The sequence below is a fragment of the Sinocyclocheilus rhinocerous genome, unplaced genomic scaffold, assembly GCF_001515625.1.
Source record: "Sinocyclocheilus rhinocerous isolate Xijiao unplaced genomic scaffold, SAMN03320098_v1.1 scaffold28, whole genome shotgun sequence".
NCBI classification, from domain to species: Eukaryota; Metazoa; Chordata; class Actinopteri; order Cypriniformes; family Cyprinidae; genus Sinocyclocheilus; species Sinocyclocheilus rhinocerous.
Window position 1 is genome coordinate 2266338 of NW_015652416.1, and position 18194 is coordinate 2284531.

An 18194-nucleotide genomic window follows, 5' to 3' on the forward strand; every position below is an offset into this window, starting at 1 on the left:
TATTTATTTATATATATATATATATATATCACTGAGCATGTTTACATGAACATTCTTAATCGGCATTAGGTCATAAACAGCTTAAGAATAAACTGAACGACAAAGCTAGGTTTTTGCCCATTATCCCAATTTCGCCCGTCATGTAAACGCCTTAAAGGGATATCTAACCAAAAAATGAAAATTCTGTCACCATTTACCCACCCTCAGCGAGTTTCTTTTTTCTGTTGAGCACAAAAGAAGATATTTTGAAGAATGTGGGTAACCAAGCAGTTGATGGTAGCCACTGACTTCTATAGTATGGAAAAAAAATACTATAGAAGTCAATGGCTACCGTCAACTGGTTACCAACATTCCTCGAAATATCTTCTTTTGTGTTCAACAGAAGAAAAGAAACTTGTACAGTTTTGGAACAAATGGAGGGTGAGTAAATGACGAAAATTTTCATTTTTTGGTGAACCATTTCTTTAACTTGCGTTCTTTCAGCTTATTGAAGTGTGCATGTGTGATATGTAACAGGAAAGCAATCTTACTGCGGATTTAAGTGCATCCAACCAGAGTGAGTGTTTGTAAGGGACAAGGAAATATACTGTACACTGCGACTCTTTCTTGACCCAAGAAATGATAAAAATGTGTTTTCATCTTGCGTAGCTGAAGGAGAATTGGTAAAATTGTAGAAACTGCAAACATGCAAAGAGAATATGAGTTTGTACATTTCCTGCAAACATTTTAGAATACTCTGAATAACTCACATAAAAAATATAATACTCTGAGTAGAATGCATGGATGCTTCTGTTTTGATGCCACCAAATGAAAAAAAAAAAATGCTCACTGTTTTCATGATGAAACACTGAATTATTAAATTATTAAAAACAGATTAATTCAGAAACTATTGTTTTGCTTTCAGATGTGTAACCATTTATTCTGCATAAACAGACAAAGTAACTGGTTATATTGTGTCTAAAATGTAAGTTACTCAATTATTTAAGTCTAATATGTCTGCGCGTCACCACATATGACTAATTTGGGATATTTCCCAACCATTAACTCAAACCACTGGTTAAAAACATGTTGAGAGAAATTAGTTCAACAGTGCTTTCAGGGAAATACATCTACAAATGGATTGATTGTAGTAGTGTTCTTCTTATAGCTTTATAGCTGCTTATAGTTGAAAGTCCGTCAAAAATAACATCCAAAAATATAATTTTTATATGTTAAATGTGTTGGTGCTTTTTTTGAAATTTATTTGACAATAGGAAAATACTAACGATAAAAGCAGAAAGGCACTATATTGTTAAAATTACTTTCAAGAACATTTTTATCTAACTTATAAACAATGAAAAATTGACAGCCAATCAGAATCCATCTGACTTTAAAGAATTCAAGCATTTAAAGCAACAGACGACAAAACTGCAGCATTTGCTTATAATAAACAGAACGTTATCTTGCATTGGTGTGGACGCTAATATAATTATTATCATAGTTATTGTTCTTGGTGTAAATGGGCCTGAAGGGATATAATTCTATTTAAAACAATAGTATTTTATGGATGTAAAAGGTGTTCTCTATATGACAGGCTATTTGAGGAAACACTCGGAGGAAAAACTCCAAAGACAAATATTTTTTCTTTAGAATAACACACACCAATGAACAGTTCACTATAAGTCCAGGTATATGTACGGAGTAAACGGGGTCAATTTGGATTCCATGTTGACTTCAAGGTCATGTCATCTGTTTTTAATCAGCGCACTCTTCAAGCAGTACTCACTAGTACATGAGACCAACCTTAATGGAGTGCGTTTAGCTGATCAGCCCAATGAGTTTGGTACACAAGTCTGCCTGTGGGCTTCCCTGGGGCCTTTGACTGTCGACTTCATTTAGCCTGTTCCGTTTCCCACGCTGGGAGAAATACACAGTCTCTGGCCTATTGAAGCGGAATGGAACCACAAGAAACCACCTTCAGGAGGCTGATTTACCTGGGGCCGTTTCCACGGCAACGCACCCCAGGGAGGTCTCGGAGACAAGAGCGAAGATACCCGAGCCCCACCCCAACTCAGTTTTATTCAAGGAAAAAGACGACATTTCATGCAACATATACAGGAGATGGTGTTTTTCTAGCATGCGGAGGAGGCACGGAGACATACCCTGGATTGTTTTTCCATGCTGATGCACATCCGCTAACCTTTTCAGCAAAGATAGTTCATCCCCGTCACTCGTCTTCACTCACACACAAGCGCCCTGCAAAGGCCGGGCAGAAGCCTGAGAGAGAAAACACACAGTAATTGCCGTCACACAGTGGCTAGATGTGTTAGCCTGCAGTCCTACACATGTACAACCGCCTCAAAGACTGCCGCTTTAAACGGCAAAGGCGGGATGGGTTCAGCCCGTGTCTCGTTTTGTTTGCGTTTTACCTGCTGAGCTGCGGCTTAATGAGAGTGTGTTCATTAAAGGAAGTCTTCATTAGAATTGCTTTTATGTTTTGGCTGCGAAACTTACAGTGCCGCCCGCTTGTCAACGGGCAGAGGTTCATCTACAAATACGCCGTTTGTAGTCGTTTAGGCTTAGAAAGAGCAATAACCTGTGCGCGTCAAAGGATTCGGGGGATAATAGCTTTGTGACAAGGCAGGCTGTGGGTATGCGCGTCCCATCTGCATGTCTAGCGCCCCACCTGCCCTGTCCTTCTGTCCATCTGCGCAAATGCTCGCACACAATCCCATGCTGCCAGAGACAACATACAATGATTAATAAACACAAACACATACAAGCCACACCTCTGACAATGAGTATTGTAACAAGTGAAATTTTGAAGCTCAAAGTGATGCTCTTAATACCGATCACACATTGGCATGAGAGTTTGCACAAGACCAGGGCAAGTTGTCAATTTCTGTATGCACTGAAGTAAAAAAAAACTGTGTAGAAACAATTGTCACGTAACACATGAAATGGCAAGTAGCACATTGAATTAAATGTACAAATTTAAAGTAGAAAGTTATATTTGTAAGTAATATTTGTTTTATTTACAACAGCGAATAATAATTTTTACAGTGTAGACACATGCCTTAAAGTCTTGGCTACGAAAAAGGCTAGGAAAAAAATGTGCAGCATATTTAAATTATTGACCTTTTGTGACATTGAGCATATGAAGGCACTGGAGCATTTAATTAGTGACTTAGAAATATATAAATAATTATAATAATAATTTTAAAAAAGCTCATAAAGAAAGTCCATACATTTTTATTCATTCCATATCAGCTGTATAGGCAATATTCATGGCAAACTAAAAAAAAATAAATAAATAATAATAATTTTATAACAACGCTTCTTGAATTGTACATAGTCATTTAACAATATTTAATCAGTGACTTAGAAATATATAAATAGCAATAACAAGGAGCATTTAGTGACTTAGAAATATATAAATAATTATAATAATAATTTTAAAAAAGCTCATAAAGAAAGTCCATACATTTTTATTCATTCCATATCAGCTGTATAGGCAATATTCATGGCAAACTAAAAAAAATAAATAAATAATAATAATTTTAATAACAACGCTTCTTGAATTGTACATAGTCATTTAACAATATTTAATCAGTGACTTAGAAATATATAAATAGCAATAACAAAAAGCTCGTTTCGTTTGTTTGTTTCATTCATTCATTCAATTCATTCATTCATTCATTCATTCATTCATTCATTCCATATCAGCATCAAAGGCTATATTCATGGCAAACTAAAAAAATATATTTAAAATAGTTTTAATAACAATACTCCTTGAATTGTATATGGTAATTTAACAATATTATTTTTTACAAATAAACAAAATAAAATAATAAATAAAAATAAATATACGCAAATCTTTTAAACTTATACTTGGTTTAAAAAACTAAAAAATCTAATATTTTCCCCGGTAAGACATATTTAAAAATGTCAACTAATGTATTGTAATTATAGCAGGACACTTATATCTTCTATGTTTACATTAGATAATGCATTGGGTATCATTAACCAACAATTAACAATTTACCACACGTTTACAGTATTTATTAATCTTACTGTTGACGTTAATTTTTGTTAAAATTTAAGTCATGTTAAAGTTTATTTATACAAATTGCTAAAACATGTATGCATTTTAAAATGTTTTAGTATATATAACAAACCAAGATTATTAAATACTGAAAATGTAATTTCTTCATGATACCTGATGTTAACAAAAGTTTGTACCCATATTTATTATTATTTCCAGGTTTAAATTGGATTTTGCATCCCATATGGTGCTTTCAGACTTTTGGACCCCTCTATATATTTTCTGTTTTTCCCTCTGCCTCTATTTTTATGTCAGATGGAATGAAAAAGGCAAGTGTTCTGCTCCACAGATAAATCACAGATTGTGGCACTTGGTGCTACTTCCTGTTGCCATGACTGCTCGGAGATCTACCATTTTAAAGGCATTTTTTGCCACCTCAATGTGATGTTTAAAGAAAAGGGAAAAAAAAGCCCCAAAAGCTTTTCAAAGAGTCTTATTTATTAAGAAAATCTGATCTTTAATCCAACTGGAAATGGCAATTTTACACTTTCTCACAAAGACAGGGAGGTCACAGAATAAATATAGTCTCTGAATTTGATGGCTTATTCCTTTTAAATGCCCAGAGAATTTGTGATTTAGTGGTGAATGTAATGTTTCGTAATTGCATGGTTTCATTTCGGAAGTCACAGGTGAGAATAAATGAGGATAAAGACGTGTGCTTGAAAAGAGGAAAAATATGGTCTTTTAAGCAGTCGTTTAAAAAAAACTAGCAAAAGGTAGTTCTGAAAAAATCTGAAACGAGGACAGAGGAAGTACACACAGTGGGAAAAAGTTGCGTTAACGCCTCTATAATTGACTGAGTTCAAAAGCCTCGCTTCTTAATCAAAAACCAAAGCGAATTAGCGTCTGTCATTGCCGCTGCAAAAGTCTGGAGCATACAGGTTGAATACTGCTAAATTAATTACAAGTTCCTAACTAGGTTCTGACTGTCACTTTTTTGGGTTTTGATGTGAATTCTTTCTAAAATGAAAATATGACATGCATAGGAAAGTTCTCAAACACATTAGACAATAATGATCTCATCTGTATTACTTCCAAGTGCAACAAAAGGAGCCTTTCCAACTTTCAGCACAATGAACAAAGATGCCAGTGTTTGGTTTAGAGCAATTTTTGCCAAGAGCTGCACTCCACGTTGAACGGTACACTTAATAAAGAGCATGTACGGTTTGTATTTTAAATAAAATTTTATAAATTCCCCATATCGTCTCGCTGTAGTGGAGTAATTTCTAACACCAACAAGTTCTCATTGTTCATCTACAGCACAGAGGTGAAAGACACTCTCTCTGTAGGGCAACAAAGGTGCATACATTTATCATGAGCGCTCTGTGTATCTATCACTGCAGTACTCTCACAATGCAACGCCGGCAACAAGGTCTCTGCAGATTCATAAGCGTGAAAAATGGATGAATAAATGCATGAATAAACAGTATGGAGAGGAAACATATTCATGAGATAAAACATTTATATTTGCATTCACAACGAAGTGGGTATTGCAGTTTTCCTTCCTGTAAATATTAAATAAAAGACATACTGATAGAGATGAATTAAATACATTTCCACGGGCACTGAGCCTCGGGTTCAAACCAATCTGACTTGTTATTGTCACATCTGATCTCACTTGAGTCCAATTTGAATCAATATCCTCCCTGTGCAAATTAAGAAATGTGTCATCAAATTTGAAATAAACATTAGCAAGCATTAGCATTAGCAAGCAAGTTTTCATTAGCAAGCATTTCTTTGACTAACAGTAAATACAACAAACCTATTAAAAAAAAAGAATCACACATTTAAATGATTAAAGTAATTGCTTAATATTTAATTTGCTTTTCAACTTTATCAATAATAGCCTTCCCTGAAAGAATTCTTAGGGGAAAAAAATTAAGAAATTAATTCACTTTTATTTCAGCAGTGAATATTTCACAAAAAGGGTCTAACTACCTAAAATCAAAACATAAATCAAAAATAATTTAAAAATGAAGGTATAAGGAATATCACAGACACTTGGTATTTGACTTGAGTAAGCTGGCAAACCCTTAGCAACAAATCAGAACATCCTAGCAACTGCAAACACCCAGACAACCACTTAAAGCACCTTAGCATAGTAGAGTTTTGCACATTCATCAGAAGGACAGATATAATGATAGATAGACAGAATGATAGACAGATGGAGGGAAGGTAACACAGATACAAGGACAGGTGGAATGACAGATAGAAAGTCAGACAGACAGACAGACAGAACGTCAGACGGATGGATGGATGGACGGACAGACAGACAGATCGATAAACATCAGACAGAGAGATGATGAATGGATAGACAAAGACGGATGAACAGATATAACGTCATTATATAATTTTAAAAAAAAGGATCTATCAGCTAACAAGCCCTAAATACACCCGTGTTGTCAGACAGCTCTCAGGCTGGAGCCTCGCAATCATGTTTACTCAGAGCTGGAGCTCCGGCTCTCAGAGCCCCACATAAGCAGATGCTTTTACAGGCTTCTGGCACATTGAGCTGTGTGAAAAGTCACTTATTTCCTGTCTCTTTGATCACTGCATATAACAGGCTGGAAAAAAACAACCCCTCAAGTTCATCACGCTGCAAATAAATACAACAGAAAGGTGGATCGCTCTGAGGAGCTCGGAGTAAACGGAAATTTTAACGGCTGATTTTCACAGCTCGCAGCTGCTTTGAAGTTGCTTAGCTACAACAAAAGGCTAAAGAAGTTAAAGACAGCGCTTGGGTTTTAAATTTTTCCGCCATTCGACAAGTATTTGCTCTTATTTACCTGTCACAACCACCTTTGTTCTGCTTTAAATACTAGTCCGTTCTTACTGGGAAGTTCAGATAAGCGACCCCGCATTATGCCGTAAAGTCAGCACCTTGTAGGAAATACGTCGAACATCCTGCGTACGAATCATTCTCTGGCTCTTAAAATGCCAAACCACTCCTGTCCCCTTGGTGCCTGAGAGTCTTTAGGTCCCTTAAGATCCCGCTTGACTGGATTCATTAATGCAGGAGGAAGTCTCTCTCTGTCATCTCTCTCAGTGCACAATGCTCTGCGAGGCGGCTGATAAGTCCAGCTCTGCTCGTCTCTGGAGCTCTGCAGGGAGCTAAAGATCCTTCAGCAGGCTATGACTTCCATTCCTCAAGAGGTAATGTTGAAACTTTATGCAGTGGCAGCATATACGCATAAGCAAAAGCGCTTTAATGATTCCCTGGTCAAAGAACCAACGGTTTTGAACGTGTTCTCGAGAGGGAGAACATTTCATTATCAGCTGAGAGTGTCAAGTGATTGCTAACAAAATGGTTGCACCAAACTAGTTTTCTGGGGGGGTGCGTAAAGCACAAACCTGATCAAAAGGCTGGCAAGTGCTTGTCTAGCTGTTGGACCAATATATCCATACTGTTTTCCGTCACTGCCAAAAGTCTATTTACTGACCATATGATGCATATAGCGCTATATACAGATATAAATATATACATAAAAAACAGCAGATGTGTGTATAGACTCTAATATCATCATTTCTGACCAAAATAAGAATAAGGCGTAATAATAATAATAATAATTAGCAGCACCCATATATGGATCAAAGCCTTTCATCAAAGTTGTCCTAAAACCTTTCTTGTCTTAGGGCAACTTTGATTAACCTTTTGATTGACTACTGTATGTATGTGTGTGTGTGTATATATATATATATATATATATATATGGTGCTATTATTATTATTATTATTATTATATACATACACACACACACACACATACACACAGCCAAAAACAATAGGCATGTAACGCTATCAAAATCTCACGATACGATATTGCGATATGAAGTCCACAATACGATATTTATTGAGATATTTAAAAAGAAAAAAAAAAGACAAATGAAGAATTGGGAAAAAATTAAAAATGTTTACATTTTAAAGTTAAATTATTCTATCTAGTGCACTTTGAGAGTTAAAAATTAAGAGCTCCAACCCATGTTTCTTAACTAAGAAAAATTTAATCAGAAAAAAAATCAGTGAATTGACTTGTACTCAACCCTCTTTTTATTGGTGGTATACTGTTCACAGTCTAAATTACATTCACACTGGTGTTTAAGGAAGGCCAACAAATTAGAATATAATAATAATAATAACAACAACAATGACAGTAGTAGCAATATGTTGTAAAACTGTAAAATAAATGAAAATTAATATTTCATAGGTATATTATTTTTGCTTTACACTACAGTTGGGAAATTACAATACCTATTTCCTAATTTCTACACTTGAAAGAGATATTTTGAATTTGGACTAATAATGGTAATTTTAGATTACCTTTCGGATGTATTTAATTATAAAAACCTTTATAATCTATAATAACATTAAACTTATTTCATATGTTCTCTAAACTTTCTTGGATATTTTCTCTAAACCTTCTTGGATATTAAGACAGGCACCTGCAATTCTGGTCAAATTAAAGATACTTTGCACGTTATAATGTAAGCATCATTCATGACCCCTTATGTTTAATAAAAAAAAAAAAGGATTGATTAGTGAAATGAAAGAATGATTTAATAAAAAATCTGAATGATTATTAATTGTCTCTAATTGGTCTGTTTAGCTAAGTCCTCAAAACACTTCTTATTTAGTGGTACAGTATTGCATGATTTGTAGATTATATTTAATAGTTTACACTTTGCATAAACGTTTGCAATTAGTTTTTAAAAGGTAACATTACATTCTCTACACCGCTTACATTTCTTTTCAGGAGCATTTGTGCTCCTACTTAAAAAAAAAATTAGGAACACCTTCTGATGAATGAAATTAACTTTCCTACAACTGATAAAAATGATTTTGTGGTGAAGTAAATAATACAGAAAAACAAAAGTAGTTTCTACATTAAACAATTTAGTTCAGGCAAGAATTTAAGAGTACATTCAATACGAGTACTCAATTTAAGCTCGTAAAATTTAAAGTTTGAACTTATAGTTATTATAATTATCATCATTAATTAATTAAAATTATTACAATTAATTAACACTTTTACTAAGCAAAAAAATGATCAAACATTTTAATGCTGTATTTTTGAACTGTCTATACACCAAAGAATAGGCCTACTGAAAAATGCATTGCAGTTCAAACAAAAATGTTAAACAGCACAAATGTTTTCAAAATGTATAATAAATGTTTAGTTTAATAGAATAAACATCGAGTTATTACAATGAATTCTGAGCATATGAATATATTGAGCATATTAGAATGAATTCTGTAGGATCATGTGATACTGAAGACTGAAGTAATGGCGGCTGGAAATTCAACATTTCGTCACAGGAAAAAAAAATTACATGTAAAATAATATTAACAAAGAAAACAATTATTTTACAGTTTTTCTCAGTCGCTTTTCTGCGTTTCTCGAATCAGAAATGAAATGATCAAAACTATTTGTTCCACCTCCACATCATCTAGTCACTTACGCACATCATAGTTTCTCATTCTTTTGAACAAGTTGTGATTGTTTTGGTACATTCATGCAATTGATTATGCATATTTGTCTGCGGTTTCCTACATTATCAGTTGCTAATGTCATGTTGCTCAAAATGTATTATATATAGTTCTCTGTGCAATAGTCTTACCCCTCAAAACATCTAGTCATTAGCTCATCGTATAAGTCATTAAACGCAAAATGGTTGATCTAGTTGTCATAAACTGTCAAGCATATTTTCTACACATTCCTTTTAGACTTTTTGTAAATTTGCCATGAATTGTGAAAGTGAATTTTGACTTTCACTAATGAAGAGGACTGTAGTAGATCAACCAATGATAAAGCAGTTCTCAGAAATAGCTCAAAGGTGCATCTCATGAACCTTCAATTGGAAAGCATATATAGAAAGAGGACAACACAAGAGTTACAAATTCAATGGACTGTAATTGTAATTGAATTTTTTTCTTTTCTATATCACAATAACGTTGTAATGTCTTTTTTGTTGTTGTTGTTGTTTGTTTTTTTGGTTGCAGACCACTAGTAAAAGTGTAACTGTGAATCCTATCCAGTCTCTTTCAATCAATATCCCACATACAGCAATGTATGAATTTGTACTTTTGAAAATGGATATATGGCATACATAAGAAGTGCAGCCTTCTGCACTTTCAATACAGTAACTGTTATCCAAACTGTTGCCATAGTTTACATCAGGAAAAACTGCAAATTACAATAATATTTACAATCTTTTACTGTATTTTTGATCAAAGAAACGCAGCCTTAGTGAGCACAAGAGGCTTCTATCGAAAAAAATAATAATCTTCCCGATCGACCCTAAACTTTGAATGATGTTTGGGTGTATAATTAACTACTTGAAAATATATTTCCAATCAACCAACCCTTAAATGGCACATAAATAACAACAAAAACTGTGGTTGGTCTCTCAACATGCCAATCAGACTGGCTTTTTCTCTCTAAGTGAGTGATTCTTGACCAGAATGAGCTTCACTGCAGTTCCGACCTTATGCCACTGCTATGTGAGCCTAGCTGGGGAAAAAAAATGGCACCTTGCTGGTTAAGCTACTTTAAAAAGACACCAAACAATGGCAACCCATGCAGGAAACCAGCATCCAAAACATATGCCGGTGACCACTTAAGCTGGTGTTTTCAGCAGGGAAAATGCACATCTGCTGCACGAAGAGACTCAAAGCTGCCATGTCATCTTATTTAGCGTCTTACTTCTTGCTCGCATTCATGTTTTCCAGGGACGGTTTCTACAGTGTCCTCTTATATGTCTACTTACTGTCTTTATGTGGATTTGTCCCTGAATTTCTTGACAGGAAAAAGGATACTCGTTTTGAGTCTCGGGAGGCAACGTCAAGCAAAATTGCAAACAACTTTTAGAGTTCCGCCATAACACCAGCTGTAACACCTCAGTCTGATCTCCTATTAGACTGTCAGCAGCTTGCGCAGCCCGACAGACCAAACGGAGACGAGTGGGACAGCTGTAGCAGCAGCCTAGCCGTTTAACACCTAGCTTTAGCGCTACACAGCACTGCCTTTTGAATGCAGCAGCCAAGACTGTATACGGTAGGAGGAGGCGGTGACTCACAGGAATCACCGAGAACCTGTCGGGAATAGTTAAACATGACGCTCCACGCAAATAAGCACCGTTTGTATTTCTCTAAATATTTCCCCGGCTCTTGGGAGGAGAGAGCCGCAGGGAAGTTTTCCTCCTACTAAAGATGTTGACCTTTACAAATAGAGTTGTGACTCTCAGCCAAGGCTGGCCTCCCTCGTACTCGACTGTTTCTTTGCAGCAAGATTCTTTCATTTCCATTTCAAATCATACCATTTCTTTTCTTTTTTTCATACAGTCGCCCACAGCACTGCTTTGTGCTTTAATGTGAATTAGCAGTTTGTACTGGAGATGGGCAGAATTATAGTGGTGGGCTGATGCTTTTATTTGGACTTTCTGAATGAGCACGTAAAACTTGAAGTCATACACAAGACAGGTATGGAAAGAAGAGCTATAAATGGCTATAAGTCAGAGCATTCGGAGTGCTCTGACATACTGAGTGGTGATTCTCATGGGAGCACCAGGTGTGAGTTCAGTCTCAGTGATAAAAAATAAACATAAATTGGTAACACTTTATTATATAGGGAGCAATTCTCACTTTTAACTAGTTGCTATTTGCATATTATTATTAACATATTGACTGTTTATTAGTACTTATAAAGCACATATTCTGCAAGACCATATTGTACATCCCTAATCCTACCCAATATACCTTAACAACTACCTTACTAACTATTAATAAGCAGCAAATTAGGAGTTTATTGAGGCAAAAGTCAGTTAATGGTTTGTTAAAAGCAAGAATTGGACTTTAAAATAAAGTGTGACACATGAATCAAACAGAAATGATTAAAACAGAAATATTCAAAATATTATACAGAATAAATTGATAACACTTTATTATATAGGGAGCAATTCTTTTAACTAGTTGCTATTTGCATATTATTGTTAACATATTGACTGTTTATTAGTACTTATAAAGCACATATTCTGCAAGACCATATTGTACATCCCTAATCCTACCCAATATACCTTAACAACTACCTTACTAACTATTAATAAGCAGCAAATTAGGAGTTTATTGAGGCAAAAGTCAGTTAATGGTTTGTTAAAAGCAAGAATTGGACTTTAAAATAAAGTGTGACACATGAATCAAACAGAAATGATTAAAACAGAAATATTCAAAATATTATACAGAGCATATAATACTATATTTTAATTAAATAAATACAGTTACTTATTTGTAATAAAAATGAACAAAATACTGTATACACAAATACACACCATTTATCATAAATATATTAGAAAATAAATATGCAAAATGTTATGTAGAGAATAAGAATAGCACTATATAATATATTAAGTACATAAGATAAAATTATTCTTTTAATATCATTAACAAAATATTCAATATGTATATACATATATGTGTGTATTATTTTTTTGTGTACATGTAATCTGGATTACGTAGTCAGATTCCAAAAATTACACTTGTAATTAGATTAAATTACATTTTTAAATACTCGTAATCAGATTAGTTATTGATTACATTACATATTATTCACACAATAGCAATAAATGATCAAATTCTCCCTAATTCTTTTCCATCTTTTAAATTTTCCTTTCTAAAATAGCCTACCGCATATATAGGCCTACACATTTAGAAAGTCCTCCAGTTTTGTGGACATTCACACGAAAACCAGTCACTTGTGAGGTGGCTATAATTACACAGAAAACTGAGAGGCCTCACAGCATTTGACCACTGGCTATACAAAAATGATTTCAGCTTTAAGTAGTGTTTTCTCAGCATTTCAACATCGCATCAACTACTGATAAACACATTAATTTTTATTTGAATTATCACTCAGTTGGTTATTTCAGCATGTATTACTATGTCTCTTTTTTATCTTTCGAACACTTTAAAATGCACAAACTTACGTTATTTCTCATTTACATGTAATGCAGGGATTCCCAAACGTTTTTGTCTGCCAAACCTCTTTCACCTAATATATTAACTTGAACTACCCCTGATCCTTTAAGGTAAAAAATTTATAATTAAGTAGCACATTTGCATGTTCACATTAGTTAATGGTCACATGATATGCAGGTAAACAAATACAATTTCATCTTTTTTAGAAAGCATTTTATTTAATTATTATTTTTAAATTGATTTATTTTAATTTTACATTTTTATGATGTAATAAATTATCAGCTTTTCATTAAACTCCCTGCAGTTCCTTCACGAAGACCAGTTTGGGAAACTTTGACGTAATGTAAAGTTTAATGCACTTCATTTCATTAATAACAACTAATAGAATATATTTTCTTTTCCTTTGTATTTTTTATATCAATGTGGTACAAGATTATCCTGTTTAAATCAATGTGATAACCAAGTTAGGTCAAAAGAAATCTAAAAGTAATTAAAAAGTAGTCAATTTCACACATTCATTGTTCTGTAGTTTACACGGAGACGATAACTGTATAGTTTTCAGAAACTTGCACTTTTTAGTATTTGTGTAAATTAACAGCCAAAACGTCTAAAGTTTTTCATTTTTTATTTGAAAAAGGTGTTGTTTAAATGTCCTCCTTAATCTCAAGTCTCCCTGTTATCCCCATTTAATTTAATTGTCATCTAGGACAAATAGAGTATATAGAGCACATTAAAACCTCATTTGTGAATTTCCTTGCACTGGATACACCTGCAAACACAAATACACACTTCATGTGTAAACAAGCTCATACTCTCACATACAGGCACTTATTAAGATCTCCTCCTCTACCTGCAGAGAAACACCCTTTGTGTGTCATACTCAATGGATATCTTTTCGCTCGCTCTCTCACACGCACACACAGAGTCGGTTGGCTCAGCGGGGGAACCTCATGCTGTGTGCTAAGGGACACGGGTGTTGTATTATACCAGGGGTGACAAATGAAAGCTGGCATACTAAGAGAAACGGCAGCTTATTTGGTATGCTAATGTGAGAGGGAGAAAGAAAACACAGGAGGCTGGCGTGGAGCCCACGCAAGAGAGATCAATTCGCTCCAATTGGCTCCAGCCATCCTTGGTTTTCTCCAGACTCTCCCACTGGGAGAACTGCGGCATCCACCTGGGACTCCATCTCTCTTTACAGCACCTATTCTTCAAGTTGGTTTTAAATCCCAGATGGCAGCGCGCAACACTAAGCAACTTTCGCAAAAGCGCAATGGTAGCTGCTAGCGCTGTTGTGCAACAGTCCACCAATCTTCCAGAAATGTACTGTTTTTACATGACTGCCTAAATAATTGCAAGCTTTTTTATGCATTTTTAATAGACACAATAATCAGAAACAGTCCTGTCGGCCTTGGCATGCGATACAGATGCCCATTAATTAATCCAAGAGCAAAGAAATCCGTGAAGTGAGCCTCTCAGTATAATGTATGGCAGATGCAAGAATGCCCCAAACCAAAAACATATTGAGAGACATTCACAAGAAAGTCTTTGGAAAAGTAAACTGCTGCATGGAGTTTTTAAGGCTCGTCTAGAAGAATCAAGTTGCGAAAGCCCTGGGCAGTTTTAACATACAGCTCAATAGCTGTCTTAGATAATCCCTGGATTCTCAACCGATCAATAGCAAAAATAAAAGAATTATATTTTAATTAATAGTGCTTGCTAAAGCAAGCATCGCTATTACCCAACACTTTGGGTGTTGGGGATTTGAACGAACTCCTAATCCTAAGTATATTAAACTTTAGAGCGTAACTCATCCCGGATTGCTCATGCAACGGATATGAATGATACCTCAATGTCGTGTGCCATTACTTTTTAGAATTATTTTTACTTGGAAAACCATAAAACAAGCCTAAAAACCTCTAGACTTGAGGTGCAGTCACATTTGCCACCACTCCGCAAGCGAAATCCAGTCATTCCAACAGGAATCTGCACAGTCGAGTTAGGGCAAAAAAGTGTGCCACGCAGATTTCGCTCATGTTCAAGTTGATCGTGTGAACTCTCTGCTTGACCAACAGAAAGGTTTGAAAGTGACTTCTGTTTGAGCAGTGCTTCATACAATCAATACTATTGGCAATGGACGGTCTTAAATGTGGCATGAAATTTTGATAATGTGATCACACCTTTATACTAAAAGGTACACCTTTGTACCTTATTTACAACAAATTGTTAACTTAAAGGTACATATTAGTACCTAAATGGTACCTTTTGAAAGGGTACCACCCCAGTGACAGCTTTGGTACCTTTTTTTCTGAGTGTGTATGGAGACTTTTTGACTTGGGATAGAACGTAACCACCTAAAACCAGCCATAACACTTAGCAAACAACATATAGCAATGCCCTAGCAACCACCCACAACATGCACTACACTACAGACAATACAAAATTATTGTTTATTATCTGCAAGTGTGAATTAGTTTGTTTTTTTAACTGCTATCATTGTGCTTTATTCGCTTTGACAATCATCTTCTGTTAACAATTAAGCAACATTCATAGGCAAAACATTTTCTTTCACCAGCCTATAATCTAGTCATGAGAAGGTGATGAAACAAGATGTTCAAAAGCAGACAATGCAAGCACGATTATTCATCTCTGTCCTTGAGACCGTTTACATCTTCACAAGGTTTGTCACTTTGCGATGTAGCTGGTGTGTATTTGAGCACAAAAGCAGCCTTTTAACATTAAAAAGCCACACATGCCACTGTGACTGCAGTGAACTGAATGAAATGATTGTACAAACAAGTTTCAGGAAAAAGTTCTGAAGTAGACGGTATTTGCATGTAGTGAGACAAGAAAACTCTTTATAGCAATTTCCTGTAATATTGTACAAAATAGGGCCTATATATATATATATATATATATATATATATTCATATATATATTCATATACAGGTGCATCTCAATAAATTAGAATGTCGTGGAAAAGTTCATTTATTTCAGTAATTCAACTCAAATTGTGAAACTTGTGTATTAAATAAATTCAATGCACACAGACTGAAGTAGAGAGAAACCTGGGCTTCCATACCACCTTAGTAGTGCCACAAACTGATCACCTCCATGCCACGCTGAATTGAGGCAGTAATTAAAGCAAAAGGAGCCCCTATCAAGTATTGAGTACATGTACAGTAAATGAACATACTTTCCAGAAAGTCAACAATTCACTAAAAATGTTTTTTTTTATTGGTCTTATGAAGTATTCTAATTTGTTGAGATAGTGAATTGGTGGGTTTTTGTTAAATGTGAGCCAAAATCATCACAATTAAAAGAACCAAAGACTTAAACTACTTCAGTCTGTGTGCATTGAATTTATTTAATACACGAGTTTCACAATTTGAGTTGAATTACTGAAATAAATTAACTTAATTGAGATGCACCTTTATATAATATATTTAATATTTTGATAAATAAAGAGAAAGTTAAAATGTTGACAACTACCTACTTTTCATGCCAAGTCAATTTTAGGTAATATAATAGTTTTCGTAATCCAAAAAAACTGGACTCCAAAGTGTACCAAACAGCTCGTATGGATTTCAGAAGCCCATGCCAACTTCTCGTGGGCCAATGGCTCATGCACCTCCTCACAGCAGGCCAAGCACCCCTATAAACGATACACAATCATGTTAAAGCCTATTAGACATGCATTAGTTACTCGCTCACACACACACACACACACACACACACACCGTACTCTGTCTAAAGGAGGGGTGTAACACACACCTGAGGAGAGATTGTTGGGGCTAACGGCAAGATCCACTCGATGACAATGTCAATACAAAGCAATTTAAGGGCGCATGAGAAATCGACCCCCCAGATAACAGGCAATTTCTCTGCTCCGATGACTCCCGTGGACAGCCAAATAACCACAAAAACGAGAAGAGAAAGAGGGAGTCTACTGCTGAGAAGCTGTGATTTGGATCACGTTGCACTGGTTACTATTGCACATTCACTAGTGGCTTCTCCATCCCCCTTCTCACTCTCTTTGTCTGTCTAGTTCTCTTTTATTTTCTGTCCATCTCTGCCTTAATCACATTCACACACACACTCACATATGCAGCTCACCACTCCACTTAAGCCTTAAAACAGTAGCTTAAAACAAGATGGAAAAGTGTAAAACTTAACTTGAGGATTTGAGATTTGGTGTCGAGTTCATTGAAAAAAGTTTGCCAAAGTTTTGGATGCTCATAATGTGATTTGGGCACATATGGTACATTTAGACACCATTCTACTCTACTTTAAAAAAAATAAAAATGAATACAGTCATGTATATGGTGTACTGTGAGAAATACTGTATACTCTATAATGCAATGTGCTCAAATTGACCATCTGTTTCTTCATTGACATGGAAGCAACGTCAATAATTATCACGATGGCAGCATTAAACTTAATGACGATTCATGTAAATGATTCACCAAAAATGAACCGCTTGATTTACACGAACTGTCTGAACAAACCGATTCACTAAAATGAACTGACTATAATGATATAATGAATCAGTTTGTTCAGACAATTCACACAATGGCCCACAAAAGTGAACTGCTTAAAAAAACAGTCTGAACAAAATTTTTTACTAAAATGAATCATAAATGAGGAAACAGTTTAGTGCATGATTATACAGATCGATCAGCTGCATGCAAACAAAATGATATTAAAACTGCAGTGCAACATTTTGTCTTGGTAATCATGGGGAAAAGTAGCTTGATACAGGAAAAATTCACAACTGAGCTACTTTCACACTACACTTAAAGGAAAAGCTAAAGCCATTCATTATCCTCTTTAGACCCGAGAAAAAAGTTTTAGGAAAAAGTTAGTTTTTTCCATGTCTTTACATTGTTTAGAGCATTAAAAATAATGTAAAAAAAGATATATTAAAAAAAGATATTTCATTCATAAGTTATGCTATGTCCTCGGTAGAGGACATCGGGACTCAATTTCTTAAAAAAAAAAAAAAGACATGAATAAACATGCATAGGCAAAAACAATTGATTTTTTAAATCAGCAATACATTTTTAGTTTTCAAGATTTCCTCATATGAGGACATGTATGAAATCAACGTCCTGTTTCAGAAGGGCAGAAACAGGACGTATGA

The 18194-nt window shown here is 34.9% G+C and overlaps 1 long non-coding RNA gene across 3 annotated transcripts in view; it reads right to left on the reverse strand.

The window, feature by feature from the left end:
* LOC107714963 (uncharacterized) overlaps nucleotides 1-18194 on the reverse strand; it is a 39505-nt gene that overhangs the window by 11536 nt on the left and 9775 nt on the right. For 2 of the 3 annotated variants that reach the window (XR_001637047.1, XR_001637045.1), the window contains exon 2: nucleotides 2142-2256. The exons of the other annotated variant lie outside the window; for it this stretch is intronic. This is a non-coding gene — a long non-coding RNA (uncharacterized LOC107714963). The remainder of the gene's footprint in view (nucleotides 1-2141; nucleotides 2257-18194) is intronic. 3 annotated transcript variants of the gene reach the window in all.